The sequence below is a fragment of the Lichenostomus cassidix genome, chromosome 5, assembly GCF_008360975.1.
Source record: "Lichenostomus cassidix isolate B80296 chromosome 5, HeHo_3.0, whole genome shotgun sequence".
Classification (NCBI taxonomy): domain Eukaryota; kingdom Metazoa; phylum Chordata; class Aves; order Passeriformes; family Meliphagidae; genus Lichenostomus; species Lichenostomus cassidix.
The window spans coordinates 8,602,734-8,618,808 of NC_139486.1; the positions used below are offsets into that span (position 1 = coordinate 8,602,734).

General features: G+C 39.9%; 1 long non-coding RNA gene across 1 annotated transcript; it reads left to right on the plus strand.

Moving 5' to 3' along the window:
* Positions 1–280: 280 nt before the first annotated feature.
* Positions 281–6,709, plus strand: LOC146435898 (uncharacterized). The gene is made up of 3 exons (XR_014852859.1): positions 281–515; positions 1,007–1,122; positions 3,929–6,709. It is a non-coding gene; the product is annotated as an uncharacterized LOC146435898 (long non-coding RNA).
* The last annotated feature ends 9,366 nt before the right edge of the window (positions 6,710–16,075 follow it).

The following is a 16,075-nucleotide window of genomic DNA, read 5'->3' on the forward strand; positions in this document are numbered from 1 at the left end:
ATCAGGAGACTTCCCTGAGAAAGGATCTGGGAGGAGCACACACCAGCCCTGCAGGCTGTTTCTGCTGCAAGGCTGTGATTCTCCACAGCTGCTCACAGCACAGGGTCAACTCAGAGCCACAACAGCAAGAACCTGCAGCTTATTTCTGCAAAGTTTCCAACCATTCCCCTTACAGTAGCCATTGGTATCACATGCAGATTCAAGGATGTGAGTGATTGAAAAGACCTGTGAAGAAATAAAACATTATGGAGGCAGAGAGTTAGGCACAGCAACCCCCAGAGGCTAAGGGAGATGGATGAAAGGGTCAGCTTGACCTGTGTGATCTGCAGGATTGTTTTCCAGAAGAGTGAGAAAGAGGGATGAGCCTGGTGGAATTCCTCTAGCCCATGGATAAATAGCCTTGTTTTGCTGAACTACACCCAAGATGACAGAGCTTGAAGTGCTAAGACAAAACACAGAAACAAGCAACTATGGAAGATATTGCTTTAAAATATCAAACTCCAGTGACAAGTCAGGTGTAGTTCAGTGCCTTCTTGGCCTTTTGATGCACTGTAATTATTGCACAGGGAAGATAAAAGCATTTCTCAGTGGTTTGGGAACAAATGTCTATGAGGCAAGAAATGATACTTCTGCCTTTGGGCCATATTCTTTGCTGTTTCAAGAGGTGAAAAGTGGTTGACATAAAGGAACCTCCATCTGTTTCTCCCCACACATTAATCATTTGGCGTCTTTGCATGAAAACTGTTAGTGCTTTCTCAGGTTTTGGAATATGCTTCCTCCTTCTCAGTGGCCCAGGAAAAAAAAAAAAAGTGGCATCTCACTAAGCAGCAAACAGCACAAAACAGTCTGTGCAGCTGTGAGAGCTGGTTGGGGGAGGATTTGGTGCCTCCAAGGTAGTCTATTGATTTGAAGCCTGAATAAACAGAAGAATAAAAGAGTGCAGGTTTGTAACTTTTAATTATCCTTTCTAGAGATATTAAACTGTGAAATCACTGCTGTTTTGCAGAACTGAAAGCACGCCCACTCGAAATGAGATTTCTTGGGGAAGCTATTTGTCTGGAATGCCTCTGGAACAGCCAGAGAAATAATTATCAATTTTTTAATTCACTTACAGTGATCACAGTAAGTTAAAAAAGTTTATATTGGTTTTGGTATCAAGAAGTGCATATGTCTTTATATATGTATTTATATATGGACTTAACATTATAGTCTAATGTAATATGTATATGATATCTTTTGACAAATATTTGGTAATTATTTTTAAAATTAGATTGCAATTTGAAACAAGACCATGGTAGATTATTTTATTGTTATTGACTGATATTTTTTACCTCTTCTAGTAAATTATTTCCATTAGGCAAACAAAACAGATACCTAACTCACTGAAACCTATGGCATTTTATGGTAGTGCCTTTTCCCTCAGTGCAGGTGGTATCACCCCAAATTAGTTTTCATTCTCTACCACCTGGTGAGCTCTTTATAACTGGTGAGAAAAAGTACAGGGTGGTTTCTCTTCTCTTGCTGGACGAGCAAATAAACACTTCAAGAACAATGAGGTTTGCCTTAAAACTAGCTCCATAGGCAAATGTGTACACCACTGAGCTTTTATACCACTTTTGTTGGGAGGCAGAAGAACTAATTGCATGGTATTTCTATCACTGCCCACCCAGCTTCATCCCTGCTTCTAGAAGGGTCAGCCCTGTGCTCCCTTGTCTTTTGATGTGGTCAAAATTATTTTCCCAACTTCATCTTGGAACAATCACTTGGGCTGTGAGTTCAAGACATGTTTTCCTTTATAAATCCTTCCATGTCTAAATGTGGGCACCTCTTGCTCCAAGGTAACACTTTTCCAGTGCATTCCCATGGATAGGGCAGTGATCACACCCTCTCAGAGCTATATCCCTGCAGGGTTATTTGAGGCTCAGCATCTCCATCTGAACTAAAGATGCACGAGCTTTAAGCTTCCCTTCAGGAATGGGGTGGTAGGAAGAGAGTTCTAGGGACCTCTACCACAAGGCTGTTTTATTGCATCACTAACTGGAAGCAAATTGCTTTCTTCTCATTTCATTTGACTGATTGAGATATCCATGGATAAGCTGAATTTCTGTCACAGCTCTTTGTTTCCGAACATCTCATGGATTTTCACTTCTCAATGAGCTTTTGTCCTGTTTCATGGCCATGTCCTATTCCACATCTACAGGATGACCAGGACTGGGTAGATTAGGAATTGAAAAGGCTGCTCCAGAACTCAGGAAGGCAATTCTGGGATGAGCCAAGGGGTGCAGATGTAACAGATTCCCACTGCCTGCAGTGCAGGCAAAGTCTTTGTCCTGCACAGTGTACACAGGCACCAGCCCCTGTGACAGCAGTGAGAGCTTCTCCCTCCATTGCATTCTATCAGTGTGTAAGATTTAGTCAGAAAACTTTCTTTTAGGGAGACTTAGCACATTAGTGAAAGTGTGCTGGCTCCTCCATGGATGAAATCTGAAATAATCACTCCTTGTGCTCTTAATCAGAGGGGTTTTGCTGGAGCTGTTACACCCAGTGACTGTGATGATGCTATATCCAGCCAAAAGCTAAGTTTCTGGTTCTCCCTTAATGAAAAGCAAGCAGTGTGTAATGGCAGTATAAAAAAGTGCTGAGAGCTGCTCTTTATTATTGCTGACTTGGGGTTTTTATGTGCAAGGGCCCAGTAAAAGCTACCAACCATGGCCATGGACCCTCGTGGTCAGTTCAGCTGAGGGCCAGCAGGCACAACCATCACAGGAATAACAGGGTGACAGCAAAAAAAAAAAAAAAAAAAGCTGAGAAGTCACAAAACCCAGCTGCCACCTTCTGTAAGATTTCTGTACCGCAGAACAAACTCAGATCAAGCTGGATGTGCCTCTTTGTGAATAGATATGTGAAATGGGAAATTTTCATGTAAATTGGTGTCAGCAGCCTTGGAAATAACCAGAGCTTGCAACAGAACGAGCTAATACCAGGTGTTTCCAAGGGAAATCAGTCTACAGATTGATGGATGAGTTTTGGGAGGATAAATTGTTAAGCCTGTGAAGATGAAAGTCTCTATTTGCACAGGTACAAAGTTTAAGTAGCTTTTTTTGATTCACAGTTTTGAACTACAAAACAGCAGCGTGCATCGTGCTATGTGCAACCTAATAATCTGCTTTAAAACGAACGTGAGGCAACACCAATTAAGGCCACGTTCTTTAATGAATAGCTGCTCAGCCAGGTAAAAAACCATGTAGCATATTGTGCCATCCATTTTAAGCAGAACTTCACACAGCCCTTCAAAGGCAGGCTCTGCCTAACAAATGGCTGGAGCGATGTATCTGTATTTTACAAGGCAAAAGGGAATAGTGTGGGCAATGCATGATGTGCCTGCCTGTGCTCATGGTGTCGAAAGCACCAGATTATGCTGAACTGATTAAACAAGCTTGCAATTGCATTACAGCAGACACCGTGATGGGAGCCAAAATATGATTGGCAAAATATACATGACATATTGTAAAACAGATAAAATGATAACAGCTTTTCACTGAAGAGCATCTGCTATTCAGTTGGGAAATTAGGGTGGAATGCAACTGTTCTTATAAATCATAAAATGGTGTTACCATCATCAAGAATTTCCTGTCATAATTTTTTAAAATGGGATATGGTTGCTCTTGCTTGTATGACAGAAAGTTAGAGACTTCATTTTTTTTTGTCTGAACATGTTAGATAGAAAAACATTCTTTAACTGCCCTTTGGCATTAAGTTCTTTAAGCCTTGTCCTCATTGACAAGTTTGAGGGTTAAAGCAGACTAACTGGATAGAATGACCTGATATTTGTGGGTTTTGAATTTGTCCAGTGCAACTGCAGGAGAAGGGAGATTATTAAATCTGATTATTCTGATGTTGGCCAAACCTCCTTCCCTTCTTGTTGTAGAGGCTCACCATTTGTTCTGCAGGGGAGACTGCAAGGGCAGATTGTATTGGTTTTTGTGTTGATCTGCTGGGATTAGACATACTCTGACTGAACACAGTGACCTTCAGATGCTTCCATGGAAGAAGGTCTGTTTCTTAAGACAAATAATTAACCACTACAGGATGGATGTTGCCTCACTACCTATTGAATTGCTTCCACAGGGTGTAATGACTCACTCCTTAATTGCTATGTAATTTTATTATTATCTGTAAAATGGTTTTCAGAAAGGAAAGAAATAATTGCAAACAGTCTGATGTAAACTGCCCTGGCTTTACTGAAATCTAGCAATCATGTTTCAGGTCCCTGGTGGGGGTAAATTCATAGCTTGAAAGGGCTGTCCAGCTGTAAGTGGTCTGCAATTCCTTTCTGAGAGCAAAACACAGGAGAAAGTGTGAGACACCCAGTGCTCCTTGTGATCTAACCTTCAATTGCATGGTGCCAGGGCAAGCCACATCCAAATCTTTTTCTGTGCTGACATCTTTCCAATCTATTCTGACAGTTCTACTGCCTGCCAGGTCACGCAGTGGACACTCATTTTGTAGTCTACAATCTGCAATCAAAATAAATCTTCATACATTCCCTCAAACACACATGTTACTGCAATCTGCCTGTCCCAACTATGCCTGCTTCAGCTTACTGCCTGTCCCATACTGGTTAGTTGTGTTTTTTCTTCTTTCTCCTAACTGGATCTGCTTAGGAAATGCCTGTGATTATTAGGATTTTTATTGGATCATGCAGAAAAGAGAAATTCTGCCACATAACTGGACTGGTCTACCAAATCTGTTTATACCAGAGGTTCATATGCTCCGCCCTGGCACAATGCTCCTACATCATGCAACGTTTTAACCTTTCATAGTAGAGTAGGGTAGGATCAAGAGAAAAAAACAGGTGTAAAATGAAATAAGCAATTGCCTACAAAGATTATAAAGACTGCATGTGAGGAGGAACATTTTCACCGTGAGAACAGTTAAGATATAGAGCAGGTTTCTCACAGGTTTTTCTGTTTCCATCCTTGGAGGTTTTCAAGAGTCAGCTGGAAAATACCTTGAGCAACCTTTTCTGATCTCATAGCAGACCCTACTCTGAGCACTAATTTGAAGCAGGGATCTTCTGAGGCCCTTACCAAGTCATGTTATTTGGTGCCTGTATGATACTTATAGACCTGTTTAATTAAAAGCTCAGAATTTCTTCAAAACTCTTATCTTTGCCCCCGTGCTCTGAGGGCTCTTTTCCAATTTTGAAAACTCTCTCATTATTGTGACCTACTCTGCTCAATTCAACTTCTTTAAAGTCTCCAAGCTTTTCAGATCCCTTCTATTAGTACCTGCTTGCCATGGTGATGAATTCACTAACTGTCCCTACTGTCCTTCAAAGACCCTTGTAGGGATTGCTCAGGTCTGCAGTATTTTCTAAAATCCTCTCGACTTACACTCACATTTTGCTCACTTCCACACAGTTCATGGAGGTTTTCATTAAGCTTTGCCATGTGTCCCTTCCAGGGGGAGATCCATTACATGACCTGTATGCTATCACACTTTGAAACAGGAATGCATTTCAGCCTGCCTCTGATGGAGAGCTGAAAGACTGAAGCTTAATTTAAGCCCAAAATTACCTTTCAGTGCTTCACAAATTGTTCCTGTACAAACAAAAGCAAAAGACTGTGGATTGCTTTTGTCTTATAATTTTTATTACACATTACAGAAGAGTTCAGGAACAGTCAGTAAGTTGAACTAGAACCAATTCTCATCTGTTGTTATGGTTACCAGGAGTAGAAAATAATTTCCTGTAATTTATCTTAAGATCATTTATGTCAGATACAAACACAGATTAAGCGGAATACCACGGTAATTTCTTCTTCAATTGTGTTAGGAACCATAAGACATTCATTTTTACTTCATAAATAAGGGTTACAGTATGTCATGCTCAGTCAAAGAAGATAAAATGAATCTAATTAAGTGCCATCAGAAGATCACTTTGCTGTTTTTATTGCGGCAATAAAAGTGCCCTTACCTTCTTATTCTTAGAGAAATGACAGAGATTATTATGGAAATGGGATGAGATCAAGTAAGTCTTGCTTGACCTAGACTTGGATACAACAATATCCTTGTGTCAGTGATTGTTGAAGTGAATAAGCAGTTTACGAAATCTGATGGGCTAAAGCTCATAAGAGATGCACTTCCTTTATTAGAATGAATGAAACCATATGTAAGCCTCAGACAGGACTTGTTTATTGGGTTTTATATAAACAATATCATCTTTTTATTGATCTATAGGCCTCAGTGGTGATGATGGCAAACAAGGCTTTCAGATTGATGACTGCAGGTCCCTCATGTTGATCAGTTGATGCGAGCACAAGTGAAAAAAACCATTTAGCATTAGTGGTATGTGTGTACCAGTATAATAATCTGGAGGTTGCTTCAGGGCACAGAAGAGCTCTGCATGGAAATAAGAACAGTGGAGAGCCCTGAGAGAGCACAGGTTAAGTGAAAGGCTGTTAAACAATATCTCAAAGACATTTTTATCAAGTCGTCAGAGTCTTTAAAATGCCAGCAGGGAGTTTACAAAAAAATAAATAACTGAGGTCTGTGAAAAGTTTGCTCTGAACCCCATGATGTTTAGGGGAGTCTCATTGCCTATAAAGTAAAAAAGAGTCAAGGTGATATGTGGTAAAAACACCTGACCCATGTGTTTGCAGATTAGATGGAGAACAAATCCAGCCTCCTGTGTGTTTTCAAACCCTCCCCCCCACCAAGAAAAAAAAAAACAACCAAAACCAAGCAAAAAAACCCAAACAAAAAGCCCAACAAACCACCAAACCCACCAAAAACTGCACTCTGAAACCAAGGTTATCTAAGCAGAGAGGAAAAAAAACCACACAAACATAGTCAGAGAGTTTCCTTCACGTACATACAATTTCTTTTGTGTACTGGAGTTAGTCTGATCTGAATCTTTGTATAACTTCTCTTTTTCTGTGATGATACTTTTGTACAGCACATTTTTGAAAATCCATAGGACTGGCTGTACTCTGGAAAAGGTCCTGTATCTGATGTGTGTCTGATGCTACATTTTTTTGGTGCCTCCAGGACTGCACTTGAAAGGGTGCCCCAACTTCTCATATAAAGACAGCACATGTTGGCACACAGGACTAAATGTGCTCCAAGTCTTGTTTTACTCGGTAGGCAGCTGTCAGTTTGAGTAGTGCCTAAAATGCAATCAGTAGAAGGTACAGAATGCAGCTGGAATGGTAAATGTGACTGGATTATTGGTGTGGTAAAAGCAATTAAACCCTGTGTTTCTGCTGAATGATCCTGGGAAGTTTCTTACTCAGAATAAGTGTGCTGGGTTTGGCTGGGGCAGAGTTAATTTTCTTCCCAGTGGCTGGTATGGAGCTGTGTTTTAGATTTTTGCTGAACACAGAGTTGTTAATATAGAGATGTTTTTGTTATTGCTGAGCAGAGCTTACACAGAGCCAAGGCCTTTTCTGCTTTTTATAAGCAAGAAATTTGGGTGTGTGGGAGGTTGGGAGGGACAGAGCCAGGACAGGTGACCCAAAGTGACCAAAGGGATATTCCAGCCCATATGGCATCATGATCAGAAGGAGGATGGGGGGAACTTTTGGAGTGATGGTGTTGGTCTTCCAAAGTCACTGTTATTGTGATGGGTTTTTTCTTTCCATATTAAACTGTCTTTATCTTAACCCACAAGTTTTATACCTTTACCCTTCCTATTCTCTCCCTGACCCCGCTGGTGGAGGAGTGAGTGAGTGGCTGTGTGGGGCTTGGCTGCTGGCTGGGGTGAAACCATGACAGTAAATAAGCCAGTTCAACAGTTTCTCCATGCAAGAGGCACACAAGTTTATGTTTTTGTATGGGCTCAGAGCCCAAGTAGAGACATCTCATTCAGGAGAATGCTGTCCTTGCCATTTTCACTTTAGCTGATCTAGCAGAGATGTAAAGCACCACAAAAATCCAATAATGCTAATTTATTTAATTTCCTGAGCTGGAAGTGACAAGGAGCCAAGTGCACGCTATCCTGCACATGAAAGCTGATGTGCAAGTTGAAAATCAAAACTATTGCCAAGGAGATCACAACTTTCATGGAGTTAACCCATCTCCAATGAAGGTTTCTGAAATCCTTAATCTGCTTCAATAAATGACATTTCAATGCTGACAAAGACTGAGGAATTCATGAGAAAAATTTAAAGGAAACACATTGTAGCTGCAATTTCTGAGCCAGACCCACTGCTATAAATACTGTTGAAGCAAATACAAGATATAATGATTAGCATCAGCTAGCAATGGCCCTTAGCACTATGCCATTAAAGTTCCTGACAGTGGGAGTTAACAAAGGCAGTTTAAAGTGTATTGGAAAATGATTTTTCATTCCATTTTAAAAACTCATTTCATGCATTGTTGTGTCATCTACTTTTAAAATTACAGTACAAGCAGAAAGACCAAAACGTGATACTGATCTTTTAAATCATGATCCCCAGGGCAGAAGTACACGATTGACCTGTAGTTATTTGTTAGATCTTTCTACACCATTCAGCAGAATAGTATGCAGGAGAGTCATATGAGCACCTTCATAACGAGTAAAAGGTGTTTGATTGAGAACTATATTAGAGTGAATAAATAGCAGTGAGATGGCTCACGCTGGGAAGTTGTGACTGAAGCTCAAATAGCCATTTCTGCTGCCTTGATGTAATTGGTGACCTAGTGGAGCCAGCTCTTTGTTGGTAATCTATATCAATGCTTGGACAAAGGTACCTTTCAATTCATCATTTCCCAAGAGATTTAAAGCAGTCATAGAAACATTTTCTTTTACTGCACGCCATTTATTACTTTGAGGGATGGAGCAGTCTCTTCTAAACACCCACTGTGCATTAAATATTACAAATTAAAATAAACTACTCCCTGACTAAATAAAACAGTAGCCACAGGAGCAGGCTGGTATCAGCTTATTTTCTAACATTTTTCTCAATTAAGAAGAAAGACTTTAGTAACTGGAATATAACAAAATGTTTCTTCTTACTCTCAGAAAGCATGTGTGCATATGTTAAAAGTACAATTCCTGAAAATGAGAATTAATTGTATTCCAATAGGGATAGTGGATGGGGAACACTATGCAACTTCTTATTCCTAGCTTTATTACTTAATCATACTGGCTGAGCTGGAAATGCCTCTTGTGTATGTATTCAAGATGATTACACTTGCAGCAAGATATTGACTGGAAAAATTACAATTTATGAGAAATGAGATTTTGCTGAGTTCTTTTTTTTTTGTGAATGAACAGAGAGCCAAATCTGTTTGAATTTCTCTGTTGCTGTTTGTATCACATAGTGGGGAAGATGCCCTGAGCCATGAGTCTGTGTTAATGCAAGGTTTCTTTATGGCATAAAACTCTAGTTTTCTCCTTTCTTTTCATCTTAATACAGTTTATTTCACTAGGAACAAAAGAAAACTCTGCATGAGAGATTTCTGTCCTTGTTCAGAGATTTCTGTGTGTGTTCTTTTGATCAAACTTCTGGATTCAACCCATATGGCAGGATTCTGCCAAGTGTAGCATGCATGAACCAGAGAAAACTCTTTTTGCTTTATTGAACTAAAGACTGTCTGTCTGATTCCCCAGTTCCTGATATCCTTCACTATTTTCTCCTGAAAAGAGACTCTGATATATTAAGAGGATTATTGACTTTGGCTTACATTGCCCTCTTTTAAATTTAACTTTAATTTTAGCAGGCTGCTGTCTTTTGGAGGAACAGGCAGAGAATGGATGGAAAGCACAGACATGGATCACTTGCCTCTGTCTTTTTTTTTTTAATGGTTGTTTTTGACCAATATTTTCTGTAAGGATTTTTTGAGATATTATCTGTTTTAAGAAAACACCTACACTTTTAGCTCTCCATGCTTCCAACAGCACCAAAAGCCAAATTAAATTTCACCCCATCCCTGCCAAAACTCTTTATTGCACAGAAAATATACGTTTTCCCTATGAAACACATACTATACCAAGCACTAACAGACATGGGCACACAAAACATTAAGCCTTATTTGATATTCTAATGTTAATTTATTTGCTATTACACACGATAACTGTTATGTTTATTTGCTATTACATATGATAGGAGCTATTAGCCACAACTCGAGTGGAGTGTCAAGGAATGAAGCAGTGCACCAGAACAAATTGCAAGAATACAACCTGTCTTGGAGCTCAGAGGGAAAACCAAGGCTTGTAGGGGTGAGGTGTTCTGCCCAAAGGCAGAGCAGGACACTGGCAGTATTGAACACAGAGCATGGTCACACCAGCTCCCTGCTCGGTGCTGGGACTGCTTGAATGTACTGTTAAACTCAATTTCCAGCTCTGCTTTGGGGTCTCAGCGCCTGCAGAATCAGCACAATCCTCACTGCAAGCACAGCAAGGAGAAAAGCTCCATGTTTGCATGGCTCCAGGCTGAATCTCTCTGTCCAGAGAACAAATGCATCAGTCAGAATTACAGCTGAATTTCTTCCCTGCTGTGGGATTTGTGCTTGTTTTTGGTTTGAGGTAAGAAATGCCTGATTGGGAGATTAGGGGCAGATTCTGCAATCATGAAAGGTTGTGTCTTCTGCAGCCCAGAGCAATCTCTGCAGTAAAGATCCCCAGTTAGATGAAAGCAAATGTCTGAGGTGAAGAAGTCAGGGTAACATCACTTTCCAGACAACTCTTTCCCCATGTCTTTCAACCAAGGAGACTTTGGAAGGAGGAATAAAAAGAAAAGACAATAAATATGATTATTTCATCAGTTTGAGGTTCCAATGGCCCTTTGTTTTCTTTTCTTGTTGAGTAGGAAAGGACAGTGCAGTACAAGGCAATAATGATGTGTAGCAGGGGTTTATTTAAGTGAATTCCAAGTCATCCTTTCCTCCAACTCACTGTGACTTTGCTTTTGAGGTGCAGCCAGTCTGTGAGTCTAACCTGTCCCCTTATGAAACCTGTAACTGATTTATTGTCATCAGACACTGTTTCAAAGCTGATATCCATAAGCACAGTCAGTCCTGTTTGAAAGACCAACACAGATCTTCAACCTCTGAAATTCTTGGCTTTCATAATAAAACTCACCTCCTTGTGTTTAAACATATTTTTTCCACCTCTAAATAGGAGACACCCACACTTTAGAAAGACACAAAAGTAAATATAGATGAAATACCAGACAGAGGCTACAAGAAGGTGTGAACAAATAGGTTTTTACCATCTTAAATAAACTCTTAAACTTCTTTCATCTGTGCTTCCTTCACTTCCCCTGTTGAATTTGATTCACTGAAAAAATTGATCATTTATTTTCAAAAGCCTTGGTTCCCTTCTGTAATCTCCAGCTACGTACCTGGAGATGTGTTGTTAACCATCCTTTTAGGGCTCTTTAAACTCTATCTCTGGAGGCACAGATTTGAAATACCAGTGGTTTGTCTACTTAAATGCAAGGAATTGTTTTATTTATCTCTGAAAAAAACTTGGTTTATCAAACATTCTGCTACTTAACATGTAGTTTAACCACATAATTGAGCCCTTTAGCACATTTGCCTTAGTGACATTTGGAAGGCAAGGGACTCAGAGCTGGCTGAAGGAGGCACTCTGGGACTGGGGCAGTCATCATGTTGGACATCACAAAGGAATCTCTAGGAATTTGGGAATGTCCCCAGACAATATCATCCATGCAGCTGCATGTCTTTTAATGCAAAAATAGGGGAGAGCTTCTAGTGCAGGATGTGGAGAAAGCTGAGTGGGGATGAGAGCAAATTTAGGAATGCAAAAGGATGCATCATCAGTCAGAAATCAGTATTTTCATTCACACTGCACAGTCAAAACCGACCCCCAAAAATCATCTACAAGAGGACTGATTTCAGATTAGGCTATTGTATATGGAGACTACATTAATGAACCTGATGCAGTGAGAATCTCTGATGCTGTCATGGCAGGAGATTCTGTTTTAATTATTATATGTGGTTTTGTAATTTTAATTGTATAATTATTACAACATTAAAAGACGCAATTATATTTTAAATCTTCTTAAGACCTCAATTTTATTACATTTTTATTACTTTGTAATGGTATGATATTTTATTATTCAAAATTAGAAATTATTAGAAATAATTTTATGATTACACTCTTTTAAAATATGATCTTTTTATTCTTTCATCACTTTATCTTACAACCATCCTACACATCCAGTGGAAAGTGAAAGGCTGCAAGCATTTTGAGAGTAAGATGATAAGACATCAAAGATGATGCTGAAATTTTTTCACTTCAGCTGTAGCCTGCCTTACAGAATTAATGAAGCAGCTTCTGATGACAGAAGTGAGTTCAAAGCAAAACTCTAGTTATGAAAACAGCTTTTGTGGAGGGCTCATGCTTAGGATGAGTTGTGTCACAACTGTCTGCGAGATCAGGAGCCGTGTGAGAGGAGGTGGTGAAGTTGTCTGGTGCTAATTGTTCCATTTGCTCATAGCAACCTGAATCAGAGGCAATCCTGTAGAAATCAGAAGCAGCACTTTTGGTTACAGAGATCTGAGACAGGTTTCAAACCTGAGCAAGGCTCACAGTCATCCATCCTGCAGCACCCAGGGAAGCAGAGGTTTTCCTAAACACAAGTGAAATGGTCTGTGCTGCAAATCAGAGCTTGAGCCTCCTTAAATGACCTCATTTCCTCTTCTATTTTTTATGTTTGTATTTACAACTTGCTTTCATGTGTTTTCCTCTGTGTTTTTCATTACACAAAGTGCCCTTGTTGAGTTATATTAACATTTTCCATTGTTCTTCAGACTTTGATATTATACATAACAACATTCATCCTTTGTCTCAACTCGCTCCTGAGTCCTGTTACAATCAAAACAGAATAAGAAATCGTACTTTGATCTACTGCAATTAATAGAAATGCAAAGGCAGGGAAGCAGGGTGGGTAGGGATGTTTCCACCCTACCCTAAAGAGCGACTAACACGAAAGACAGGATGAGAGTAACTTTAACTACTGCACTGCCATGATTTCACTGAACACACACTTTGTGATCAAGAAGAGCATGGTCTGTCTGGTCTGTGAGATATTGCAACAAAGAGAGAACTCATTCTCAGTGAGGATGTCCCTGCCTTCTTAGTTTGGTCTCACATTCAAGGTCTCAGAAAAAAGGGGACTTTGCCCAGATGCCTTCAGCAGTTTGATGTCCCACTGTACATTCATACTGTCTGCCCCAAATCTAAATTGTGTGACAAGAGAGAGACAGATTCTTATGCCTATAGCACTCACCTTAAACTATAAGCAATCACAAAACCGAATATTTATAAAAATCCAGTGTAATATTATATTCTGGTGGGTGCACTCTGTTTTTCCTAGGTGCAAAACATCAAGTTTAAAATCTAAGCAATCATTTACTCTTGTTTTTCTCTCCACTGTTTTCAGATCTGTATTTTCAATCATGGCTTCACCTCATTTATAGAAAACTAGAGAACAAACTTCAGTGGATCCTGCTGTTTTAATAAAATCCTAGGTAATATTCTGCCTGCATGAATGTTACCGAGTCTTTTCATAGGCAAAAGATTGAATGGAAGTATTGTATCAAAATTATTAGAAACAAAAAGGAAGCACGCTGATTTCTGAATTGTGAAGTCTGGTATAATGCTGTGTCTGTAAGGAACACACAGCTGCTAGAATTGCCCTGATGGTGCTCCTTTTTAGTTTTTAACTGGCAGAAAACATAATATCTATTTATTAATTTCCTTGTAGCTATTTTGCACTGTGTCCCAGAATGGTATCTGAAGCTGTGCAGTGCAGTGAGTACATCAGGCAGGCATGAATACTTTGCAGGGAAGCTCAAATCACAGTGTGCAGTCAAGAGTCACACTTCATCTCCTGCCATTCTTCCAAACCAAATGAGAATTTACCCATCAGGACCTGATATGCTGAGATGCTTTCTCTCTTTAGTGTCACAGCTGATGTGCATTGGAGGGCAGAAGCACTCACATCCATCAGAACTTTGCTTAAAAGCAGAGAGGTTTTAGCATTGTGTGTTACTGCTTTTTATCGCAGCACAGGCCAATTACCACTCTGTCCTGCTCTTTCTTTCTTTTCCTTTGGTGCTGAAGGAAGTATCCCATGCTAAAGAGGTTTGCCAAAAATGAAAAATTAAAGCTTTTCTGCTGTAATAGTATCGGCACTTGCATCAGTACTTTTTCAAAAGCTGGTTATGTTGTTTCTAAGGGATAATTTGTTACTACAGCAACAGCTCTATTTGTATACTGTAAAGGGAAAGAAATTTCTGTAGCCTGAGAACAACTGCAATGTGTTGAAGTGTAGACACTCCTCATTTTTCTTCATACCATCAGTGCAGGTGATGTTTGATTAAAGACAAAATACTCTCCTCACCTGTTAAGCTTCCTGAGATGGGATATGGAGGGAGGGAGAACTGAACTCTGAAAAGAACAACCTGAAAGCATTTGGGAGGAATCCTGGGCAGCTGTGCCTGTGGACTTTTCTACCTTAAACACACACCTCCCACAGACTCCCCAGGGATGCAAAGCACCCCATCCTGTAGGTGAGCAGGGTAATTTTGGATGACAGGAAGGCTCTGCTTGCACACACAGACACAGATTTACACTGCACTTGGCTTCATCCAGCTGCTTCTAGCTGGTTCAGAGGGTGCTCACCAGAGTCAAAGGGGGCAGCCTATAAATTGATCCCAGTCAGTGCTGAATCAAATGGTCAGAGGGGGCTCAGGATATATTGCACACACAGGCAGAAGTGAATCGCTGAGGAATTTACTCTCAGCAGCACAGAGCATTTGATCACACCCAGCACCACTGCTGCTGCAAGGAGTAGTGAAAGAAACTGACCCCTGAATCCCATTCCACCTGCAAGTTGCTTTGGCTAATCCCCACTAGTTCCATGTAGAGAAAGCAGATAAAATAAACACTGAGTTTTGAAGAGACAGTGATTCACCTCAAAGAAATTGTCTGAAAATACTCACAATTTTTTTCCTAGATTGATCAACTGAAGTTATGGGTCAGTGTTGCTAGGAGCACTTTGGGTTTTGGTGGAGGAAGGACATAATTCTGTATTTTTCACGAGATGAACTTTTTATTTTGACCAATTTAGTATGATTAAAACTGTGAATTGCTTGGGGATTGTATTCCAAAGCTGATTCATTTCATGCTTAATTACGTCTCTAAGCTGGGAATATTGCCAGTGATTGTCTTTATGTAAACAGAAGCCTATATGTTTTGAAAAATGGAATGAAAACACCCCCAGTAATGAAAGATCAATAATGTTCTCTTTTCCTGAAACTCTGGAGATCCATATATTTTTATAACTGAGTGTGAGGGCCAAATTTTCAATTGATAAAAGTCAATGCAGTGCTTGGGACTTGTGAGAAGCTCCAGGAATGTAGATATTTGTGGGGAAAAAAGAGAACTTGAATGGCTGATTTCAGACATTATTAGCCATATTCTCCCTGGCCCTCTAAGTACAGGGATTTTAACAGCTACTGTTCAGCTTGCTGATATCAATAAAACTGCAAGAATCAAACATGAATAGTCAGAGGATCATGAATTGCAGGGTTAGGTTTGTATGGTGATGAAAAGAAGTGCTCACCTGCCTATCTGGTAGTGTGATTATATATAGTCTTGAAAAAAATTCATGGTCCAGAGCCCCCTCCTTCAGTAGAGCTGGTAAAAATCTGAAGAAGGGATGAGGTGGGAAGGTGATTTGAGCAGGTCATATGCTCACTGTCAGATATATTTCTGTGTCTCCCTGGCAATAGGTCCAGATCCTGAGGAACTGCTCTGTCCCTCTGTGAAGAACACATGCAGATTAAGCTGAATTTCCCATGTTAAAAAATGCTGCCCTGGAGTTTTTTAAAATCAGATTTCAAAGTCACTTTCACCTGGAAGTCAGGAAAAATAATTAAAAAGAAAGGTAAGGAAATTGTCCTGTGATCTGTGTGTGGCAAACTTGGTTTCCCAGTTCCTCACATACCATTGTGTTGCACAAAAGCCTATTCTCTAAATATCCCTGCTCTGACCAGAAGCAGAAATGAATTGAAATTTCTTAAGACCCCTCATTCTCATGACATTTAAAGGCCCTTT